The following is a 23,662-nucleotide window of genomic DNA, read 5'->3' as shown; positions in this document are numbered from 1 at the left end:
CATAGTAGTTTATGGACACAATGATGTGGACAAAGCAACTAAGTTCATTGAACAAATCTAGGAAATTCACCAGGAAATACAGGAACAGCTGGAAAGAAGTCAAGCTAAGTACAAGGCAAGACATGACAAGCATTGAGTTGAGCATAGTTTTCAAGTTGGTGATCAAGTCTAACTATATATTAGCAAAGGCAGAATGCAGGGTGAAGGTAAGAAGCTTAAAACAATAAGGTATGGACATTTCAAGATACTTGAAAAAATTAGTGAAAATTCTTTTCGCCTTGATTTACCAGCTTATATGCAGATCTATTCAGTCATTAATGTTGAAAACTTGAGATTGTATGAACCTTCATTGATTCAAGATCTTGAAGAGAAAGGTTAGTTGCCTTCTATTGAGGATCTATTGCCTGAGTATCTCAATGAGTTGTAGGGGGACACAATTTTGGACAGGAAGGTGAGAACTACGCATCGAGGGGATGTTGAGTATCTGAGAATAGGACTCAAGGGTTCAAATCCAAGTAAGGCACGATGGATAGAAATTGGACAAGTGAAGGAACAATATCCTCACTTGATTGATGCCTAAACCAACTTTTTGTGGTCCAAAAGCTTTTCATTAGGGAGGCGTGATCCAAAATGGAACTTGAACCTCTAAGTCTTCAAAAATCAGAAATAGAGATCACAGAGAAAAACACTAAGGAATGGTGGAAACCCAAGTGAAGCAGAAAATGATGTATCATTGAATCAAAGCCATTGGATCTGCTAGATCAACGGTACAGAATTGAATCGGTGATATCGCATCGGAGGTAGCCAGAGGAGTGTATGAGTGATCCAACAACATAATGTGAGCCATCAGATCGGGTGCGCAAATAAAATGGTGGAGATCACATTATCGCATCGCAATATTTTCAAAGGGCGGACTTAACCGTAGGCCCAAAGACTATGCAATATGCCAAACCCGAAAGGAGTTATAGATTCAGGTGTAAACCATTTGAGTTCTGACTTAAAGCTTTTTCGTCGGGTTTTTCAATATATTTCTTTGTAAGTGGTATTTCAAACGGGCTTCAGGTGGTAAGTAGTTTTGGAGGAGATTCGCCCAAATCCATACACTGGCCAACACATAGAATGACACAAGAGAGAGAAAACTACTCATTTTGGGTGGGTTTTCCCTGTACAAGTGGGCCACCCGAAATGGCCGTCAGCCGTTGGATTAACGAAGCATAGATCAATGGTGGAAAAAGCACTAGCTAGTTGGATGATTGGGTCAGATGTGAACCATCAGATTGAAGGCAGAACAACGGTCAAAGGGGCTATTGGCAGACAGGGCATGACAACCATCCGATTCATCTGTTTCAGGATTAGCACTGGAGAAAGGCCAGACAGTTGGGACCACCCACACCCACCAGTCCTTTCATTCAAACTATTTCTAATATAAACAAATTAGCTTCCACGCTTTAAGCGTTTTTGTAACAAAAACATGTCATAAAACACAATGAATGTAGAAATGTTAAACACACAAGGGAACAAAGAGGTTGATAGAGCCTAAGAGCCAGAGAGCTAGAGGGAGTTGACAGTATAGAGGTGGAGAAAGCAGAGTAGAGTAGAACTAGAAGGGTTTGGAGAACCATCCAGGGGGTCTGGTGGTCACGTAACTCTATGTAATTTCCACTGACTATTGTGTTGAGATTCAGTGTTTGAGCTCACAATTGTAATCTCTGTTTTGAAGACATAATATAGAGGTCACACTGAAAGCTTGGACTAGGAGACGTAGCCAGGAAGTCTGGTGAACTCCTTTATCATTTGGTTGTGTTGATATGTGTTTTATTATGTATTTTACTTGTTGATTGTCTATATTATTCGCAATCTTATCAATCCATTGCACTAAGTAATATAGGCATTTCCTACACATAAGTCTGTAATGCCTTAGTATTTATTTAAGATTGCATTTCAGATCATCATGTGATTGCAAAAATGCGACCCATGATCAGTAACTATAGCCTATGGTACACCAAACCGGGAAACCACATGGTTGAAAAAGAAAATTATAGTCATCTCGCCACTGTTGTTTAATGTAGGCATCACCTCAACCCATTTTGTGAAATATTCAATGACGACTATAATGTACCCATGCCCCCTGACTAACTGAGGGTTACATGTCATGAAGTCAATGCCCCATTTGGAAAATGGTCCAACAGCAACGACAGGATGCAACTGTTTAGGTGGTAATCTAGCTTTATGGTCATATATCTAGCATGCGTGGTAGCTTCTGACAACAATAATGTAATATTTGATTATGGTAGGCCAGAAGTAACCAGCACGGAGAATTCTCTATGCGGTAGCATAACCAGATAAGTGTCCACCACAAGCACCTAAATGGAAATAAATCAAAACTTTCTTGGCTTCCTCATGTGTGAGACACCTCTGTAAAATTGTATCGATGCCACGATGGTAAGGAGTGTCACCAATGATTAGATAATCTTTGGCTTGGTATCGGATACGTCGTTGTTGTGAGTGAGAGGTATTGGGTCAGAAAATTTGGGTCTGGAGATAAATCATTATATCTCCATACCACGGGTCAGATGATGAAATCAGGAACAAAGACTCATCCAGAATTGATGGTTCTGATGTTGAATCAATGGTATTCGAGGGAAGGTCACAAAGAAGCTCAGTGAAAACTAGAGATTTCTTCGATTTGGATTTGATGAATTCCAAATCGAATTCCTGCAAAATGACGATCCATTTTGAGTATTTTCCCCCCATCAATTGACGTGACAAAATATATATCATAAGGTTGCAATCCAAAATGACAGTGGTCTTTCAAAGTAGGATATAGTGGCGAAATCTCTGCACAGCTTGAACAGTAGACAGAGCTAGTTTTTCAACGTAAGAGTACTTAACTTCTGTATCATTGAGATTGCCACTCAAATAATATATTGGATGTTCAATCCCATCTTCTTCTTGGAATAAAACCATCGCAATGGTTGTATCTATAGTGGCGAGATATAGGAAATAGTTGTTTTGATCATTCGGGGAATACATTAATGAGGCTCTAATCAAGGTATCTTTAAGAGCATCAAAGGAAGCTTGTGCAACCTGATCCCCATGGAAGGGTATCCCCTTTTTCAAAAGACGAGTAAATACTTTAGCCATTTCAGCATAATTGGTAATGAACCTCCTCAGAAAGTTAGCCTTCCCTTGGAGTCTCTGTAACTGTAATAGTTTGGAAGGTTGAGGCAAGTCAAGAATTGCCTGAACCTTAAGAGGGTCAAGTCGAATTCCTTCCTTAGACACTACGAAATGAAGCAAATGACCAGAACCAACACAAAACACACATTTGTGTGGATTGAGTCGTATTTTGTAGTGTCGGCACCGTAAAAATATAGCTCTCAAATGCTGCGGGTGATCAGTCCGCTTTCGTGAATGAGCAGGTAAATCATCAAGGTATGGTTGAAAAATATGTTTGATGTCATGGAAGGCATAGTTCATTGCCCTCTAAAATGTGGCCCTTGTGTTCTTCAAACTGAAAGGGAGTTTCCTGTAAGCGAATGTGCCCCATGGACAAATAAAAGCAATTTTAGATTAGTCCTCTGGGCAGATATTGATCTTATTATAGCTGGAAAAGCTATCCATAAATGAAAATATTTCACATCCGACACATTCATTAATAATCTGGTCAATAAAGGGAGTGGGATAATTGTCTTTTAGAAAATCATGATTAACATCCCTATAATCGATGCACACTCGTATTGTCCCTTGTTTCTTCATGCCAGGAACAATATTGGAAACCCAATCAGTAAGAGGAATAGGGTATATGAAACTAGCATGCAAAAAATTTTAACTTCTGTTTTAATGGCAACAACCTTCTTTGGATGAACAGCATGGAGGCATTGTCGTACTGGTTTGACATCAGGATACAATTTGATTTCATGTTCAACTATACTAGAGTCAATACTTGGCATCTCCTCATCTGACCATGTGAATATATCTCAGAATTGACGAAAGAGAGTATGGTAAATATCAAGTTCTGATGGAGAACAAGATTTGCCAACATGAATGTTTTCTACAACTTTAGGTTTGTTCGAAATATTGATAGAAATAGTTTCTTAGATTTTTAACAAGTTTCGCTCTAAATCTACTGTATCTATAAAAAGAGAATTCGAAAGAAAATCAACACCTGAAGGGTGATTAAGTTCATTTGAAAATCTTTTATGTGATCTGGAAGATCGGAACGATGATGATAATCTTCCCATTGTTCTTCTTCTGTCATCATTGATTGGATGATTCCTTCATCAGTAGAAAATATACGTGAAAAAGGATCAAAAGAAGTACCAAATTCTAATGAATGATCTACACATACAATTGGCAAAGATGGATTTGGGTTCACCACACAAGCCAAAAAGATTGATTGCTATGCAAGCTCAATGGGGCTTAGCGACATGATTTCATTACTACTATCGACTTTAGAACTATTGGTTATCTCCCTTAAATCAGATGAAGTAGAAGATAACATATTGCAAGTCTCAACTTTTGCCACTTCCGCCATGTTTGATGGTGACGGTAGTGAAAAAGTACCCACTAGGGAAGAATCCTTGAAGAGACCTAAACCAATGTTTTGAAGAGATAGCGGGGGTCTGTGAACTAACGGATTGCTTCTAGTAGCTTGTGAACTAGAGGCGAAGAAATTGAGTTAATAAATAACTGTGATTCCGCCTTTATGAGGGAATGCAATCATACGAAAGTATGTCGAAACCACATCAGCCATAGCATAAACCCATGGTCTTCCTAGCAAAATGTTGTATTCAAGGGGTCCGTCAATTACCTCAACTTCAATAGTTATTGTTTTGCCTCCTAGTTCAATTTGAAGATTACTCAAGATTCCACAAGGTGTATATGTGTGACCGTCAAAAGTTTTAACGTTGTTGGTGAACATGACAAAGGCAGTGAGCCAAGTGTTTTCAAGCAATTCATCGACATAATACAAGTAGATTCCCCCTCGTCAATAATGGTTTGGTGAATAAGTTTACTCAAGGCATTTACTTGAATTAGGAATGCTAATTATGCTGGTAACTGTGGCGTATAACTCGCATGGTTGAAAACCACAAGATTGGAATCTGTTGGATCGATTCCACCAATTTCTGACAACAAAGCCTACTTTTGGGAGGGACAATTTTGAAGCACCTTAAGCGTCAACATAACAGAAGGTTATTGAGCCAAATCTTCTACTATGTTATAGTTCTGTGCTACTCCAGCTCGAGTGTTAAATGTTGATTTATGTACAACTCCCTTAGGTGGTTTTATTGTTAACTTTGGTGCAATAGGTGGTGGAATAGGATCAGACAAAGTCGAAGTCGAAGGATTAGGTTGATTAGTGGCCTGGTTATTCAATGAGGACGGTTGATTTCCACACTGTTTACTTCGTTTTGACACCAAAACATCAATTTTAGGCTTAGAGGTGGATAGCATAAGCACTTGGGAAGTGGATGTATGATCTGTAGCAACCATATGTGTCTCCAGGTTCAGAAAAGGATTAGTCAACACTGCAGATGTACTAGAAGTCTTAAGAATCTTTGAGACTTTAGAGCGGTGAGGACAATCTCACGTAAAATTCTCATCGTTATAGATTAAACATGGGTAACAAGGTTTCCTAGCTGAAGGAGAGGAATCAGATGATTTCTCTTGAGGGGGATTATTTTGTTTCTTCTTGTTTTTCCCCTTCTTCTTACTTCTTGGTTGCTTTTTATTCTTTCCCTTTTCAGATTACACGGCATTAATTTCGGAAGAAAGAGTGTTATCAGATGCATTTGAAGTTTGATTGGAAATGGCAAGTGTTTGACCAGATGCTCTACCTGCCATTTGTGTGCTCGAAGAACCAATCACACCATCACCAAAATGAGAGTCATTACTCGATGGTGGTGGAGGAACAGTATAAGCTGGTTGGGGTGAATTTGGGATCTTGTCATAGAGTGTGCCAGACTGTGTATAAATCAAGTCCAAATATTGGGCACGAGAAATTACTTGCTCTTCAGTGACAACTCCACCTTTCACCACATCCTCGGTGATAGATGGCAACAAGGATTTTATAAACCACTCAGCTAAAAGCTGATCAGGAACATAAGTTTTGACCATTCGACGACGACGATGCCACTCATGAATATGATCAAATATGTGAGTAGTAGTAGTCTGTTTAAAGTTGGTCAATAGTTCCGTTCTAGTTTCATATTGTATGGGTAACTAGAAGTGGGTTAAAAACGTGGTAGCTAAGGATGTAAAGTTATCAAAAGAATCTCGTGGTAACTCAATGTACCACTTCGTAGCTAGAGCAATAAGCATTCTCTGGAAAAGATGTAGTCTAACTGAATCATCATTCAGGGAGTTTGATGAACACCGTAAATGAAAAGTCATGACATGGTTGGATGGGTCTTCTCTAGGGTTTGTTACAGGGAAAAGTGTCTATTTAGAACTGCTCTATCCCACTAAGGTGTGACAGCTACCTTAGAAACAAATAGAGAAAAACTACTTTTGTTTTTCCTTTATGAATTATAGATAGAGAGGAACGGAAAGACCAACCTCTGTCTTGCGCTAATCCTTTGATTCGATCCCTCTCTTCTTTGATAGTCCTGAGCTACCTACTCCCTTGCACACCCAGCTTCACAAAGTACCTGTAAGATCATAGAAGCATAGCACTATACAAAGACATGGATCTATAATCATAAACAATCTAGGATCAGATGTAAATTGACCATACAAATGTAACAAGCATCAATGATACAAAAGCATGGAGGAAAACTCAAATAGCTTTTATTGATAAACAAGAAAAGAGCCAGGAGGAGTTACAACCAGTTGTTCTGACCCAGCATCAACCTCCCAGCAAAGAAGCCTCTCTTCACCTCAAACAAAGCTTAGATCACCCAACAATCTGATGTTTGTCTCTAGAAACCAACAACAATTCCTTACAATATGCAAAATTCTAGCCTCTGGATCTCTGGGATGAGGGATCCATATATAGAATATCTGTAAGGGGGATGAGTCAGCTTGTGATTTGATTAGTGTCTTCTCTCGGATAGTTCTTGCTTCCACTTGGAGACTGAGGGCCTCTTACTCATCCTTGGTCGAATTCAGTGAGGCAAGTGTCATAGGAGAAGATTCTGGAAGCTTCCATTGCCTCTCCACCTCGCGGAATGACACTGCCATTTGTCATTTCTCGCCCATCGCACCCCACAGAAGGGACTTTTGAAATGCAACGCACCCTCACAGTGTATTTGGGTGAGATGCAATGCACTTAGCCAATGGAGCAGCTGCAATGATCCTGTTTTGACCAATTCTGAGCAGTTTCTCATGGAGAACTTCTGGGAGAAGCTGTAATCTGTTGACCTTGTTCCTTTAGGGGTTAGAAAAACACTTTTAGGGACTTAGGAGCCCTTGGTTTATGGACATTTCATGCTTGGGTTTGTAGGGCCCAAAAATTTCTATAACAGTTGCCCCCTAAAGTATGAGGCCGTTAATCTTTTGGTGTCGGGTGAAATGCTTTATTATGAGGATCCGAAGTTCTTTCAATGCTGGGAGGAGACCTGTAATAAGATACAATACAATACATTATCTTCATACTATTTTCATGATCTGGCTGAGGTGGGCATTCCCATGCTCAACTTTATAAATTCATTTTAATGTACATAGGACAGACAATCATCTGAGTGTAGACTGATGGTTCTGATAGAACCATCATCCTTTTGAGTGGATGATTATCTGTGCAGCAATGATGTACATTTAATGTCTTTATTTCCCTGAATATATATCGCAGCCTGGATGGATGAAACTAGATCTGGGGTCTTCAATCTTGTCTGATCTTCACTCAAAGTACAAGTCGATCCATGTGAGAAATGTTCTAAAGTCGAACATGGAAAGACATCGCTTGATTACCAGTCAATGATGTAAACTGTTAACAAGCGCGAGAGAAATCACCGATAATGATAATTATCCTCAAGGTACTGCAGTATAGTTCACGTGGTGTGAATAAAGGACTTGGCGTCGAACACCACGCAAAATCTTTCGGTCGAAGGCCATTGATGTAAACCTGTCGCCGGAAGTGAGAAACTTGCCATTGAGGCATGCAAGCTTCAAAGTACTAAATGGGGTGTTCCTAGATCAACTTCTTGGATAATGAGCTGATGTCGAAAAGAAGTGATCTGTCATAGGAGGGCCTTAATGAATCCCACATCAATGACACGGAACGGAGTAAATGATTTTAATGGAGGTGAAAACGATCTGGTGATATAAGGTTCAGGGTGGCAGTCATGAAAGAATGGAGTATAATGTATGGTAGTGGGTGAGACACAGGTGAATTCTCTGAATGACTTCTCTTGAACATATCGGCGACACTGATGTGATGGATAGGTAGCATTAACCCCAAATGTGGATGGTATGGCGTGACCATGGTGATGTGACCGGTGAATGAAACAACCCAACCCGACTCGGACACGGAGCGGAAGTGTCATGTTCAAGAGCGACTTGCTACCAACAAAGTTTCTTTAAGTTTTCTTCCCAATTTTTCCCCAGTCATTGCTGACTAGTACCTCTTTATTTTTGTCAAGCTTGAGGAGGATAACATATGCTTGTTCTATAATTTGCCCTTCGGGCAAACCCATTGCTATGTTTTAACGAGCCTAGCGATAGTGAAACTCGTTCTCGTCTATAGACAAGTTTGTCGCTATTAATCTTTTTAACGAGTTTAACGACAAAGATAACTCGGTCCTTTTCAATTTTAGAGAGTCTAAAAAGGAACGTAAAGGTAACTCCAAAATTCCTTTTTCGTCATCTAATCCCTTAAGTCCGAAAAAGTATAAAACAATACAGAAGGGATGGATTTTTGATACTTTTAACGAGCCGAACAAAACAAGCGCTCGATCTTTTTTTGTAATAATCCCTCAGGTCCAAAAAGATTAAAATCTAGAGGAGGGATAGCACTTCCTGTCCCTTTAACGAGCTGGAGAGGCCAATGGCTCGGCAATCTTTTCATATTTTACGAGTCAGTTGAAAAGAGCTTAAAGGAGACTCGTCTTTTGAGGAACGAGTGATAAAACGGGTAGCAGCTGATTCCAGGTAATGTTTGGAATTTTCCAATCACGGCAGTGTCACAAGGATGGCTAGTGAAATCACTCTTCGCAGTTGTTCCTCAAAATGGGTAAACAATCAAATGGAGGTGAATGATCAGCCAATGAAAAAGTGGAGGTGACGGTGCAAACACGACCAAGGCTTTAATGGCTGAAGTACTACATTCACGATGGTTATTTACCGGGGAATAGTTCATTTTTTAATGAGCTTAAACGCGGGTGGAAACATTTGCTCATGTCTTATGTTTATTTTTTAACGAGCTTGAACTATGTGCTAGAACTGCTCGATTAATCTAGTCGTGTGATAAGAATGTCTCATAAAAAACAACAACTTTTAGAGTTTTGCCCCACATCCTTTCTTTATGCAAGTTAGGAAACGACCAATCCTACGAGTTTAAAGGGTTAGAGGTCCTAAACATTTAAAAAAAAATAGTCACTCTTCGCTTGCAAGCCAAAAGGTTTGCATGCCCCCAGGTATAAAACAGAGTTTCAAGGTTACCCCTTCTTTAGTTCGTTAAAACATTTTTTTTACCGAGAGAGGCCTACCTCTTACAGGTTACCAAAGATAGTTCTATTTACGGCGTAAACAAAACACCTCTTCGGTGATGTCTACCGAGATAAACAAAGGTGAGTGGCGATGCCCGCCAACTCACATAACTTTGACAAGAGGATCTTATTCCAGTCCAACTCCCTCTTCCAATCACAGACGGGAGTACAGAGGTCATATACTCTCGCGGAAACCTACCCTATACCCGAGGTTTTCCTGCCGAAGCAGACCAGGGTGCATGCCCCCTGGGTTTCAGTCATGTCCCTCGAATCACTCGCGCTCATCGGGTGGACGGACTGGGGGTTGAGACATTTCTTGCGTGAAAAGACCATTCAGGGATGGTATATGACTATTTGCTATGTGTGATCCGGGAAATGAAAGCTGGTCTACGAGCTTGACCACTCTTCCTTCGTGCGGAAAACACATCACTCTAAAGAGTGATGAGACAATGGCTCTCATGCAATAAATATAGTCTCGTCCAAGGAGTAGATTGTAATCCAGGGGTCCTTGAACTACCATTACGTTCATGTGAATGGTTTTCCCTCTCAATGTTATGGGCACATTGGGAAGGATCCCTAACGGTCGACTGGTTCCTTTATCAAAACCTGTTAGATTTCTCATCTCAGGCAAAAGCGATGGCGAACCAAGCGCTTTCCAAGCAGTTGAGGAAAGGATACTCACAGAAGCCCCCTCATCTATGATGGTACCAGCCATAACCATTTTATATATTTGAACAATGATTCGGAATGGTACACTAGCTGGTAAACAGGGTCTGCCTAGTTGATTCCAGTCGAAGGAGACAACTAGGTTGCTTGGAGGTGGGACCGAATAGACGGCCGAGTACGACTCTGATGAACTTCCTTCCTGTGGTAAAGGAAGAGATAAATTGCCCCCATGTTCGTTGGAGTCTGTGCTTATGAAAAGAATTTGGACGATGGCATCCTTGTTCTCTTCAGTGACTGTATCATCTGAAGATGGAACCTCTGAAGGCAAGATCGGGTCAACTGCCGCCTCGACCTTTTGATTTTCATCTGGTATGGATTCAGATGGTTTATCTTCAATGATAGATGCTTCGGCCGACCACCTGAGCGAGCCAGCCGGATTTTCAACTAGTGACGGACTCGGCAAGAGTTTTTTATATCCAGGAGGAAGTCGTAACGGTGAAACCGAACGATCGTCCAAAACTCTTTTAGCTTTGTCTAAGAAGGGACAACGGTGGACGGCATGATCACCTTCGCACAGTTTACAAGGAAATCTATATCTTCCTTTTTGTCCTGGGGTTTCACTTTCACTAGTCGACAGTGTGTTTTCAACATGATCATCAGAGGTTGATGACACCGGGTTGTGCATACGAGGAGACCAGTCCCTTAAGATCTGAGGGATGCAAGGAGAATCTCTGTGATAGTGGTCTCCTTTGCAAATGACACATGGCGATTTAGGCCTGGTCGGTGCAGTGTGTGGATTTTCGCTAGATGACACTCGTTTGCCCCCATTCGCTTTTGGCTCCTTATTCTTCTTCTCTTTCTTCTTCTTTTCTTTCTTCTCCTTAGGTACTTAACTTTTGGCTTTACCAGCCCCATCAAGCGAAGAGGAAGGAGGAGAGGAAGAATTAGAGGAAGTAGAAGGTTGGTGGGTAACTCTGGACTCGTCTAATTGCTGATTCGATTGTTCAGGAATTGTGGTGTTCTGAACGATAGAGGTTGAGAAGAGCCATACAAGCAAACCAATTGTCAGTCCTGGAAGCGACAATGTGGCCATATAGGGTGCACCAACATCTCCCCAAGAGGAGAAGGGACTAAGATTTCCTCCAAGGAGAATTCCTTAGTTGGTGGATTCCATTTTCTCAACCCAAGATCAACGTAGGAAAGGGGTAATGAATATTCCGTTTAAAATAAATTTTAGACGCTTTGACACAACTTGTTTTTTCAGTTTTTAAGAGTCGAGAAAAAACAAAAGATGACTCTAGTCTCCTTCGATTTTTAATGAGCCTGAAGTGACAAGTGCTCAGATGGACCTTTTATGTTAAGGAGTCTGAAAAGGAACGAAAGGGACTGCTCTGGAAATCTAGGTAGAGGGAGTACCAAACCAATCACAAAACTGCAGAATACTTTTTATGGTACGGCAGTCAATCTTCCCGAATGCTGTGTTCAGTGCATTGCGATCGATAGGGTGGCAGACACGGCTTCCTATGGATAAAGGATTTAAGCCTATTGGGGTCTCCAAAATATACTCGACAGTACGTGGGAGAACAAGTCCGTACTGGCACTTATCATCTCAAAGTGGAGGAATCACCCAACCATCAGTGAGAACAATAGTTACCAGGTTTTACGACACCGGAATATGTCTCTAGCCTAGACTTCTAAATGTTGTGCGTTAAGTTCCAAAGCGTTGTTAGATTCATTGAATTTATTTTAAGTTGATCTTGTTTATGAAGTTTGCCTTTCGGGTTCACCACGAGATGTAGATTTAATTCCTAAAATGCAGTCTAAGATGATAAACAAACTTTTTATCTCTTTTATGCAATGAAAATCCTAGCTACTAGGGAAAAGAAAGACAGAATCTTTTCACAAGGAGCAAAGAGCACACTCTAAATGCACTTTCCTAAATCAAGCCAAACAGACTGTCTATATGCAAATGCACATGCATGTATTTGTTTTTCGACTTTCTTAGTATATGGATGCTAAAAAGAAAGTTGATGCACAAATCTGAATTTCTTTTCAAGCGACAAATATCAACAAGTTTCTTTTCAAAATCAAAAAATGGAGACGATTACAACACCTTACGATTTTGAAATGAATACTTGTTCTTGACACTAGAAAATTACAAATTCAGACCAAAAGCAATAGTAACAGGATAATCGACCATCAACAACAATCAAACTTTTTCTACGATTGAAATCGACACTTGCGACAGTTTCAAATCAAAGGACGACAGTACGATTACGCTACTTTTGCAAAGGAGAACTGTAAATGACTCAACAAACACACAAAAACATCTACAGTTCTTTTGTACAAAGGAGGTGGAATAACAACAAGGAAAAGGGGTTTCAAACAGACATGTACTAATCACAGGCAGCAAAATTCAGGAATAGAACTGGAAAGAATGATCCACAGAAACCACAACTGCACAGAGTTAGTCTGATCAGCGCACCTGTAACACAGAGAATCTGAAATGCAACGCAGGTTGTCCACTCGGGAAGTGTGCTGAAATTTAGAATCTCTGAACAGTACCTGTGCTGGGCCAGAAACGAGACTTTGTTCGGGTTCTCGGTCACAGTTTGTAGTTCAGTTCTTGGGTTTTGGCCGAGCAAGAAAGCAATCAGTAATGCAACAATCAGGGGTAGATCTAAGGAGGATCTAAGAGCTATCACAAGGGCAATCAGATAGTTTGTGAATCAGTTGTTTAAATCATAAACAGATCCAGTAGATGGATTGAAGTAGCAGTTGTCTACTTTGCATTTGTTATGGCAAATGCAGTTCGAATGCTACTTTGTAAGTTTATGAAATAGACAACAAAGAATGATAAACAAACAAACTAATTACGTCCCCAGCGGAGTCGCCATTTTGTTACAGGGAAAAGTGTTATTTAGAACTGCTCTATCCCACTAAGGTGTGACAGCTGGCTTAGAAACAAACAGAGAAAAACTACTTTTGTTTTTCCTTTATGAATTATAGATAGAGAGGAACAGAAAGACCAACCTCTGTCTTGCGCTAATCCTTTGATTCGATCCCTCTCTTCTTTGATAGTCCTCAGCTACCTGCTCCCTTGCACGCCCAGCTTCACAAAGTACCTGTAAGATCACAGAAGCATAGCACTATACAAAGACATGGATCTATAATCATAAACAATCTAGGATCATATGTAAATTGACCATACAAATGTAACAAGCATCAATGATACAAAAGCATGGAGGAAAACTCAAATAGCTTTTATTGATAAACAAGAAAAGAGCCAGGAGGAGTTACAACCAGTTGTTCTGACCCAGCATCAACCTCCCAGCAAAGAAGCCCCTCTTCACCTCAAACAAAGCTTAGATCACCCAACAATCTGATGTTTGTCTCTAGAAACCAACAGCAATTCCTTACAATATGCAAAATTCCAGCCTCTGGATCTCTGGGATGAGGGATCCATATATAGATATCTGTAAGGGGGATGAGTCAGCTTGTGATTTGATTAGTGTCTTCTCTCTGATAGTTCTTGCTTCCACTTGGAGACTGAGGGCCTCTTACTCATCCTTGGTTGAATTCAGTGAGGCAAGTGTCATAGGAGAAGATTCTGGAAGCTTCCATTGCCTCTCCACCTCGCGGAATGACATTGCCATTTGTCATTTCTCGCCCATCGCACCCCACAGAAGGGACTTTTGAAATGCAACGCACCCTCACAGTGTATTTGGGTGAGATGCAACGCACTTAGCCAGTGGAGCAGCTGCAATGATCCTGTTTTGACCAATTCTGAGTAGTTTCTCATGGAGAACTTCTGGGAGAAGCTGTAATCTGTTGACCTTATTCCTTTAGGGGTTAAAACAACACTTTTAGGGACTTAGGAGCCCTTGGTTTATGGACATTTCATGCTTGGGTTTGTAGGGCCCAAAAATGTCTATAACAGGGTTTCCATTGAATTTCAGAATATCAAAAGGTAATTTATGAGGAATCACTGGCCACCAAGGTGCATAAAGAATTGGGTCATTAGTGAGCCAATTTAGATTTGGTAATTCAAGTGTTGCAACAAAAGGAAACTATATATTGAGGTCAGGTTGAGCATAACTCGGGTAATATGGGATTGCTTGGGCAATAGGCCTTTGCATACTAGCATAAGGCATCTGCTACTGGTAACCTTGATAAGGGTAAGTTTGTTGAGCAAATTCGGTATAAGGTGGTTGTTGGGCACCGAGACACATTTTTGTTGTCCAAACCCAACATAGGCTTTTTGACCAGGACCTGGGTAAACTTGTTGTTAACCAAACCCAGCATAGGCTTTTCAACCAAGTCCAGGATGAGGTTGGTATTGTTGGAATTGCTGCTGTTGATATTGGGGTTGCCAAGGTTGTTGAAGAAACTGTTGTTGTTGTTGATACAATGGTTGTTGATTTAACGGTTGTATCCCACCAATGTAAGCTTGACCAAGTTGTGAATACACTAAACTAGTGTAAGTCTGAGTCATTCCAGTAAAAGGTAAACTGGTCTAAACTTGTTGGACTCCAGGCACAAGTGGTTTTTATAAAATTTCCTGAGAAGGTTGAATCTGTAAATGTGAAACTTGGGGGTATAAGGTTGAAGGACCAACTTGCATAGGTTGAGATACAACTAACTAGGCTTGTGACTGCGGTAAAGCGGTAACAATAGGCATATTTGGAATGGATGAGGCAGATTGCATAGGTTGTGATGGGTACACAAGCCTAGGTTGAACGGGAATTGTTGGCTGCCACTGACAGACAGTCATTCTAGGCTAACCTAAAGACGATGGCATACCAACATATGGTTTCCCCCTAGAAAATGGAGGATAAGGAGATTGTGCATATTGTTCTCCATATGGTGTTAGTCCAGTGTAAAGTGGATACCTTGGACAGTAACTAGATGAACCAACTTGATATTGACTTGATGGGTCTAGCTGTTCAGTGTCCGTTAATGAAGAACCAAATAAAATTCCTGTAGAGGACATAGGTGGAGACCAAGGGCTAGAAGAAATACCTAAGTGGGTTCCAGATAAATATTGGTAACCCAATGGGATGGATGGAACACCATACAAATGTGACTCAGGTGTCATAGTAAACATCGAAGAGGTTGCGACAGAAGATTCTGTCGTACCTGTAACAAATGGTACAGTTTGGGATGTTGATTCTACCATAGTCAAATGTCCAAATAAATTTCCTAACGAATCAACGGGTGTTTGAAAGTAATCAAGATCAAAAGGAGTAGTAAAATGAGGAGTATGAGGATAAAGATAAAGTCTAGTTCCAAAATGGAATGGAGTTTTGGGTGTTTCTTCCTCAGGTTCCTCTTCAATCGAAATCAAACCAGGTGGAAGGATTTCACCGTCAGGTCTGTAATAGATTTCTGGTATTTGTTCCTGAGGTAAAGAGGAAGTATCGATAGTTATGGATGTCTGAGGATGTACTGGTCAATCTTCTTCTGGTATGGTAACAACTTCTGATTGTTCAACTTCAAGATCCAAGTGTTCTGGTAAAACAACAATAGGTTCAGGTCGGGCTTCTTGAACAACTTCTGGTTGAACAAATTCAGGTTAAGAAGTAATTTCTTGTTGAACAACTTCAGGTTGAGAATCAACTTCTTGTTGAACAACTTGGGTTACCGTTTCACTAGATTCAGTTCTAGTGTCCTCAGGTAATTATGGAGATTTGACTTCAGTAACTGATGTACTAGTAATTATAGGAGTAACTGGAGTCATGGTAATTATCGATACAGGTGTTTCTGGTATTTCAGATGAAGAACAATAAGTTTGGGATGTACTGGATTCAGTCAAATGAGACTTCTTTGACCGGATAAGTGTAGCTTTAGGTGGTAAAGGTAGTTTACTCGCTGTCCTCCGCAAATGACAGGGTAAGGGTTGATGTTCCTCCATGATTGTTGATTGATTTCATTACAAAAATGAAATAAAGAAAAAGTGGTAAGCTAGGCAAAAGGATTAGCAAGCAACTGTGAACTGCAGAATACCTCCTAGCGAACCGAGAAGTATGGGCAGGCAATCTCCCCAAATGTTGTGTTCGATGTATCACAATGTACAAGGTGCCGACTCGGTCACCTAAGGATGGATAGAAACCTAATGTAGTCCTCCCATATATACCCAAACGTACGTGGAGGCCCAATCCATGTTAGCGTTGTCTAATCTGAAACTGCACAGTGAGAGCATTCCTTTGTACTTTACGTATTGTAACATCGCCCTATATACTTGAAGGTACGTGGAAGAGCTACGATATACTCATGTACGTGGAATGAGGTATCACACTCGGAATGTATCACAGACAAGTTAATAACAGCTGCTATGTTTTATGATGCCCAAACACGTCTCTAGCCTCGAACCTATAAATGTTTTGCATTAGGTGACAATGCTCCATTAGGTTAATTGAGATTAATTTTAAGTTGATCTTGATTAAGAATTTGTCTTACAAGGTTCACCGCATGATGTCTTTGAAATTCCTAGAATGAAACTAATATGATAAACATTTTTTTCATTCAATTTGAACAATGAAAACCTTAGTGAATAGGGATAGAGCAATCAGATTCTTTTAATCAAAGAACAAAGAGCACATCTAATGCAATTTACCTAAACTATTCCTATGAGCACACATAAACTTTTTCAATGCACGATTCAAGTTTTTCTTTTCAATTCCCTTAATATTGAGATGAACAAAAGGAAACTAATGCACATACAATCAATCAAACATTTTGCAAGAATGAAGACTTTACAATAGTTCCTTTTTGAAAGAAATGAAGACTTTTACGACACTTTCTTTTGAGCAAAGATTAATTGACTATAATCTAACTTTGACAATGAATTGATAATGATAAAGAAATCATTTAAGAAACACTAAACAATCAAGGACAAAGTAGGGCTAGGAAAGGAAACACAAATTGATTTCAGAGACAGAACAGACATTGATATTTCAGCATGCAAAAACATAAGGAAATTTGGAAAAAACCAAGCCAAAGGTGGGATTTTTTACCTAAGGAGGATCAGCGCAGCCTTGAATGGGAGACAGTGTGCTTCAGAGCACTGTCCTCAAGCCAAGGGTGCTCTGTAGTGCTCTGTGTCCTACCCAAGCCAGCATTGGTGCCAGAGAGGCCATTCAAGGGACTTTCAAGCACAATTTTCAGCAAAAAACACTTCAACAAGGCTGAAACAAGATCAATGGAGGCAAGTAATATCTACTAGGGTGTACTAGGATGAAGGTAAACTACTTGGAATGATGATTGCTCCCCATTATGTTCGCCAATTTGTTATGTGGAATTTTTCATCTACAGATAAACACAACTTCCCTAGGTGAGTAGCTACACCTAGAACAACATATTTAAAGAGTTTAACCTTTTTCTATAGAAGATTAATAAGACAAGTGACCTAATTGTTATCTTTCACTTCCCTTTGTCTCCTTTGAATAGCTCTTGTCGCTCCTTCTCGAACTGAATCTGCTCGATAAGTACCTGCAATCATAAATGGAGGACAAAAAACCAATCAAAGTAAGAGATCTATCTACTATAAGCAAATGGAATCGAAAACATTTAGACATATAATCATCATACATAAATCCAAGAATATGGGAAAAGGTGTAAACAACTTTATTAAGTAGAAGGAAGAGTTACAACCAAAGAAGTTTGATCCCATGTCACTCATATAGTTTGAGTTCCATCCTTCATCACACTAAAAGCACAACACTCGGATAGCATAACAATATTTGCTTACAATCTCAAACCTCAAACCAACAGTATCTCCTTACAAATTCTCAAAGTCCAGCCCATGATCACTATGATGAGTGCTCAATTTATAGGGAAATGGAGATGGTTTTTTTCATAAATTGGGCATTGAATGGCTTTCCAATTTGGGAGTTAGTTTCCATGGAGGAAGGGATGAGAGGATAATAGGTTATTTGATTTATTCCCTATCCAATTTTGAGCTCATGGGAGAGGATAAGAGTTGGGAATCTTCTATAATGATCTAGAATGAAAGAATATTCCTAGAACCCTATGAAGATTTCGTTCAATCTCACCCAACACAGGTCAAAGTGGATCAAGGTACTCTACAGAGCAGGCTTGAATGGGCCTAAGTGCTCTGCAACACACTTACCCTTGACTAAGGCTGCACTGGTCCCTCAAGGAGTCATTTCAGGATGTCTTTAGCCCAGGAAACTCTCAGGAATGATGGCATTCAATGTGATGACTTGTCTAGGGCATGTATCAACTGAATTAGGGTTTGATGAGCCCTAAAAGTACTGATCTGAATGATGGGAGTGATGTGCCCAAATAGACCTGTATAAATTGTGTACATTAGTTTGTCATTCATTTTTGTGCAGTATGGTTTGATGTGTTAGTTTTCAAACAACTTTCTTGTTTACAATGTTTTCCCTGCTTTGCTGATGTGTGTGACTTCTCACATTGGTTTCCCTGATGGTGCTTGCTGTAGTACTTGGAACCTATCATCTGTGACATGGGCTATTTATGACCCTCACGGTGGGTTGATTGACCTTCAAGGTATTTTTTTAGGTTGCACAACTAATAACATTGCTAAATACAACACCGTCATCAAATTGTTGTCAGAGGCCATTGTTCTTGACATTTGGGAGTTGGTTGTCAACCTAGATTCACATCGTGTCATCCTTCAACTCAACGGGCAATATTCCATCAAAAACCCTCAGATATTGAGAATTTATCTTCGTATTTGTCTACTGGAAAGGCATTTTGATTACATTACATGTCATCATATTCCTAGACACATGAATACATTGATAGATGCATTAGCTAATTATGTGTTGGATAGACATTTACCAAACATGTGAAAAGACAAAACAAATCATTTGTACCATAGTAAGAAATAAAATACAACATATATATATATATATATATATATATATATATATATATATATATATATATATATATATATATATATATATATATATATATATATATATATATATATATCTATGTATGTATATATCTATGTATGTATATGTATATATATATAGATATATATATATATATATATATATATATATATATATATATATATATATATATATATCTATATATATATACATATACATACATAGATATATATATATATATATATATATATATATATGTATGTATGTATGTATCTATATATATATATATATATATATATAAATATATATATATGGTGATAATGTTTGATACATCAAAACCCCAAAAAATAATATGTGTGTCCAAAATAACATCGGCGGCTCGCAAGCCTCATATATCCGTGGCACGCAAGCCTCAAAAATGTAGAATGTTAGACCTAGGAACTAATCAACATGGTGATCATAGTAGCATGACACAACTCGTGCAACACAAGTCAGCAATCGGTGGATCCGATCCGATACCCCGCTGTGTGTCTCTAGTACTGGCGAGGAATGTCTCCCACCCAAGCATACTCTGGGATACCACGAGTTAACCCCTCAAGGTTCCTCATGATCTCCTCCTCGTTGTCACTCCCCTCCTAATAAGGAGCAAAAACATCAAACTGGCGAGCGACACACCTGGCTATTTGGGACATCCCAGTAGGATGCTCTGGTTGAGCATCTGCATTAACAAAATGAAATGTTATAACCACATATATATCAAAAACAACTAAAAAACCACAAAATAAAAAAATTGATTTTTTACCTTGATCATCAAAATCCTCTCCATCTGGTAGTGGCATGTCTAGATCTCCATGAAAGTCAGTGCCACTGTATGGCCATTCCTCCATGATGATTAGTTGTCTTCGTAGCCATGAAAAGAAGGCGGACCTGTATGACATGTGTTGGCCCCCAGTGATCCTAGGCATCAATCGACTCTAGCGGGCCATTCGTGGGTCGTGTGACATCGAAAGATCCACCTCAATCAACTGGTACTGGAACAGTGGCACCCATTCCAAGAGAAAGGTCACCAGTATGGATCCAAAGAAAAATTGCTTTAGATTCCCCGCCTTAGCTTTTGTTAGTTGGTGCTTTATGTTGCTTCATGGCTTCTACCCAATTGAAGATCATCGGTGTTGTGCAATTGATGGCATATAGGAATTTCGACTTGTTAGTCTCATGCACTGTCTGGGACCCTAACACTCTATTTATAGTCAACAGTAGCACTCTCAGTGTTAGGTCTCAGATGGTGGCAATATCAATCTTTCCACTCTTGGATTTGAGGGCCTCAGGACAATGTTCGGAAAGAAACATGGATATGCTTGCTCCAATCGGTCATGACCCATATAAGTTGACTGTTTCCCCTCTCCGGGACAGTCCTATGATGAAATATATGTCTAAAGTTTCTAACTCAAGCTCCTGGTCACCAATGATGAATATTTCCTGATTTATGTCCCAGAGACTAATTAGGTACCGAAGCAGCTCAGGTGAGCCCGCATCCCTGGTGTGAGAAAGAACTTGAGGAGCCCACAGTTCCTCAAAGCGTTCAAGCAATTTGGATCATTCAGTGCCTAAGTGTCCACATCTTCATGCTCACGTTCTTTCCAGTCTACCATTTTCGACGATTCTTTCTTGCAAAAACCATAGATTTGAGTCAATAATCATTTTTGGCACATAAAATTCAGATTCCAACAGTGTTTTTGAGGGAAATTGATTTTTTTCTTATTCACGGCACTGGCGCACCTATTTTAAAAACAGTTGCACTGATAGTGCGATAGGCTGTTTTAATCACCCTCGGCTAGCATGATTCCGTGCCTGGAATTTGTGCCAACTAAGGGCAAAAAACTTTTGACAAAACCTCCCTCAAAAATCCAAAAAATGGATAAAAACAGGAATAAATGGTATGAAAATGAAGCTTAGGGCTTTGCCTCTTACCTGTAACTAGCGGCTCAGCAAATGACCTCCTGGATCTCCTGAAATCTGCTCTGGAACAATTAGGGAAAAAGTGGGTGAAAAGTCTTTCACAACAAGGTAAAATAGTAAATGGTAAAAAATATTTACTTTTCCTCCCTTTTATTCAGTTTTTCATGAAATATTAGGTTTTTTAAGTGTTTTGACCTATTTTTCCTCAAGAATTGGATAATGCACTTTACCTTTTTTCACAACGACAGGTGATGGATGTTCGACGATGATGTCGAGTCACATTTCAGCTCTTTTCTCGACTCGTAAAACTCATATGAAAAGATTACCGAGTATTTTTCCTTTTTGACTCGTAAAAGAGAATAAAATGGGGGGTATATTTTCAAGCTCTTTTCCGACCCTTTAAAAGTGAAAAGATAGCTGAGCCCTTGTTGTTTCAAACTCGTTAACCGATGCAAAACGTCGTGCTCCCAATATAAGTTTACCCCTTTTTCGAGCTGGGATGCACTATTTACGATAAAGGTACTCCTTGACTGAAATGGTCAAGAAGTTCTATCAAGTATCATTTTCTACCTTTTCGGGCTCCAGAGACACAAATGTGTGAAAAGGGACCATGTGGAGTTTTCTTTTCCGTGTCTTTTTCAAACTCTCTAAACATGAAAAAGATACTGAGTTACACCCTTGCCGGACTCGTTAAAATATTAAACGACATCGGATTTGTCACCATGATGAACATGAGCTTCTCTTTCCAAGGGCTCGTTAAACTTACTAGGTTGGATTCATCCGAAGGATGAACTTACAGTGCAAGCATATGCTATCCCCTTCAAGCTTCTGATTAAAAAATAATTGTGGTACCTGCCAGAAATGGTGGGGAAAAATTTGGAAATCTAATCAGTTGTGTCAGCAGCTCACTCTTGAACATGACACTTTCTGCTTCGTGTTGGGATGCGATATCCTCCTTTTCATCACTGACCTTCCTGGGTTGGGTCATTCATTTTTACCTTCCATTTGATCTCTACCACGTTATCATGACCACTGATCCTATGGATCCAAAAGCTGCCAAACTTCTAGTCGTGTCGCCGATATGTTCAAGGGTCGTCCTTCTATAGTTACACTTACCCATGATTCTCTATATCATCCAAAATCATTATGCATCCCTTTGTCTGATGTCGATGATGTGGGATACATCATGGCCTTCCTTCAACATGGTCGGTTCCTGTCGACTTCAGCTCATTATCCAAGAAGTTGACCGAGAGACTTCCTTCCAGTACCTTAGAGCTTGCATGCCCCAATGGCAAGTTCTTCACACTCGATGACAAGTTCACATCATTGGCTTTCGATCAAGTGATTTCACTGGTGTTCGACTTCAATTCCTTTATTCACATTTGGTGAATTGTGTTGATAGTACCTTGAGGACCATTATCATTATTGGTGGTTTCTCTCGCGCTTGTTAACAGTTTACATCATTAACTGGTAATCAAGTGATTTTGTAGCATGTTAAATGTCAACACATCTATTCACATGTTAGAATTTGTACTTTGATCGGGTCGTGTTGGAGCGCAAGACCCTGGGATTAGATTACAAAAGTCTAGGTTGCAAGGCAGTGTGACATGATCATGTTGATATACATGTCACTTTTAGATGGATGGTTGCGACCATACCATGAGTTATCATATGTGATCCTTCTCATTTTTGGATGCTTGTGACCATACCTTGGTTTCAATATGATCCTCTTTATAGGATGGTTGCACCCATGCCTGGATCCATTTACATGATCATTCTCTAGATGGCTACATCCATACCATGATTCATGTATCATTTGACATAGTTTTTAGTTATGTATATGTATCTGTACTTTCTTGCAGGTTTTCTGGTGACAGACTCTAGTTCCCCACACTGATTCATAAAGCATTTCATCCCTCACTATAGTTCGTCCTTCACGCTTTACGGGGCATCTGTTACACAACATTTTGTCACTTTCCCTGTACTCCCCGTTCCTTGATCCTAGAGGACCTCTACAGTGAACCCTACATGCTTTCCCTTCATGAAGAAAATCCCATTGTGTCCCTCTTCATAAGTAGAACAATTCCCTTTTGCACCATTTCCCCAAAATCATCTGTTTTTCCCAGTTTACAAGACTGGCGCTAATGACCTTTGTCCTCCTCACACTCATATGAAGGGATTAAAACTATCCCTAGCACTAACTAGAGTGACTAAGCTTTGTTCCATTCATGTCAATCCTCTTATGGAAAGTTTTTTAAATAAGGAGCCGAAGCATCCATATCTAGAAGCTTCATAACGGAAGTCTGGTAAATGGTTTGGCTGGATGGGGTCGAGGATGTCAGTTTGGGCTCCTTTCCCCTATAAGGATGGAACTACCTCAAGAGATAATACCTTCTCCCATGAGAAGAGGATCCATCTCCCATCCATTCATGCTATATAAACCTCCATTTTTCCCAAGCACAGGCTAGTGTTAATGTTGTTGTGCTAGTGATAATTAATTTT

This window comes from Pinus tabuliformis, chromosome 5_1, assembly GCF_031772625.1.
Source record: "Pinus tabuliformis cultivar Carrire ecotype Pingquan chromosome 5_1, CPIR1, whole genome shotgun sequence".
NCBI classification, from domain to species: domain Eukaryota; kingdom Viridiplantae; phylum Streptophyta; class Pinopsida; order Pinales; family Pinaceae; genus Pinus; species Pinus tabuliformis.
This window is presented reverse-complemented; position numbering follows the sequence as displayed.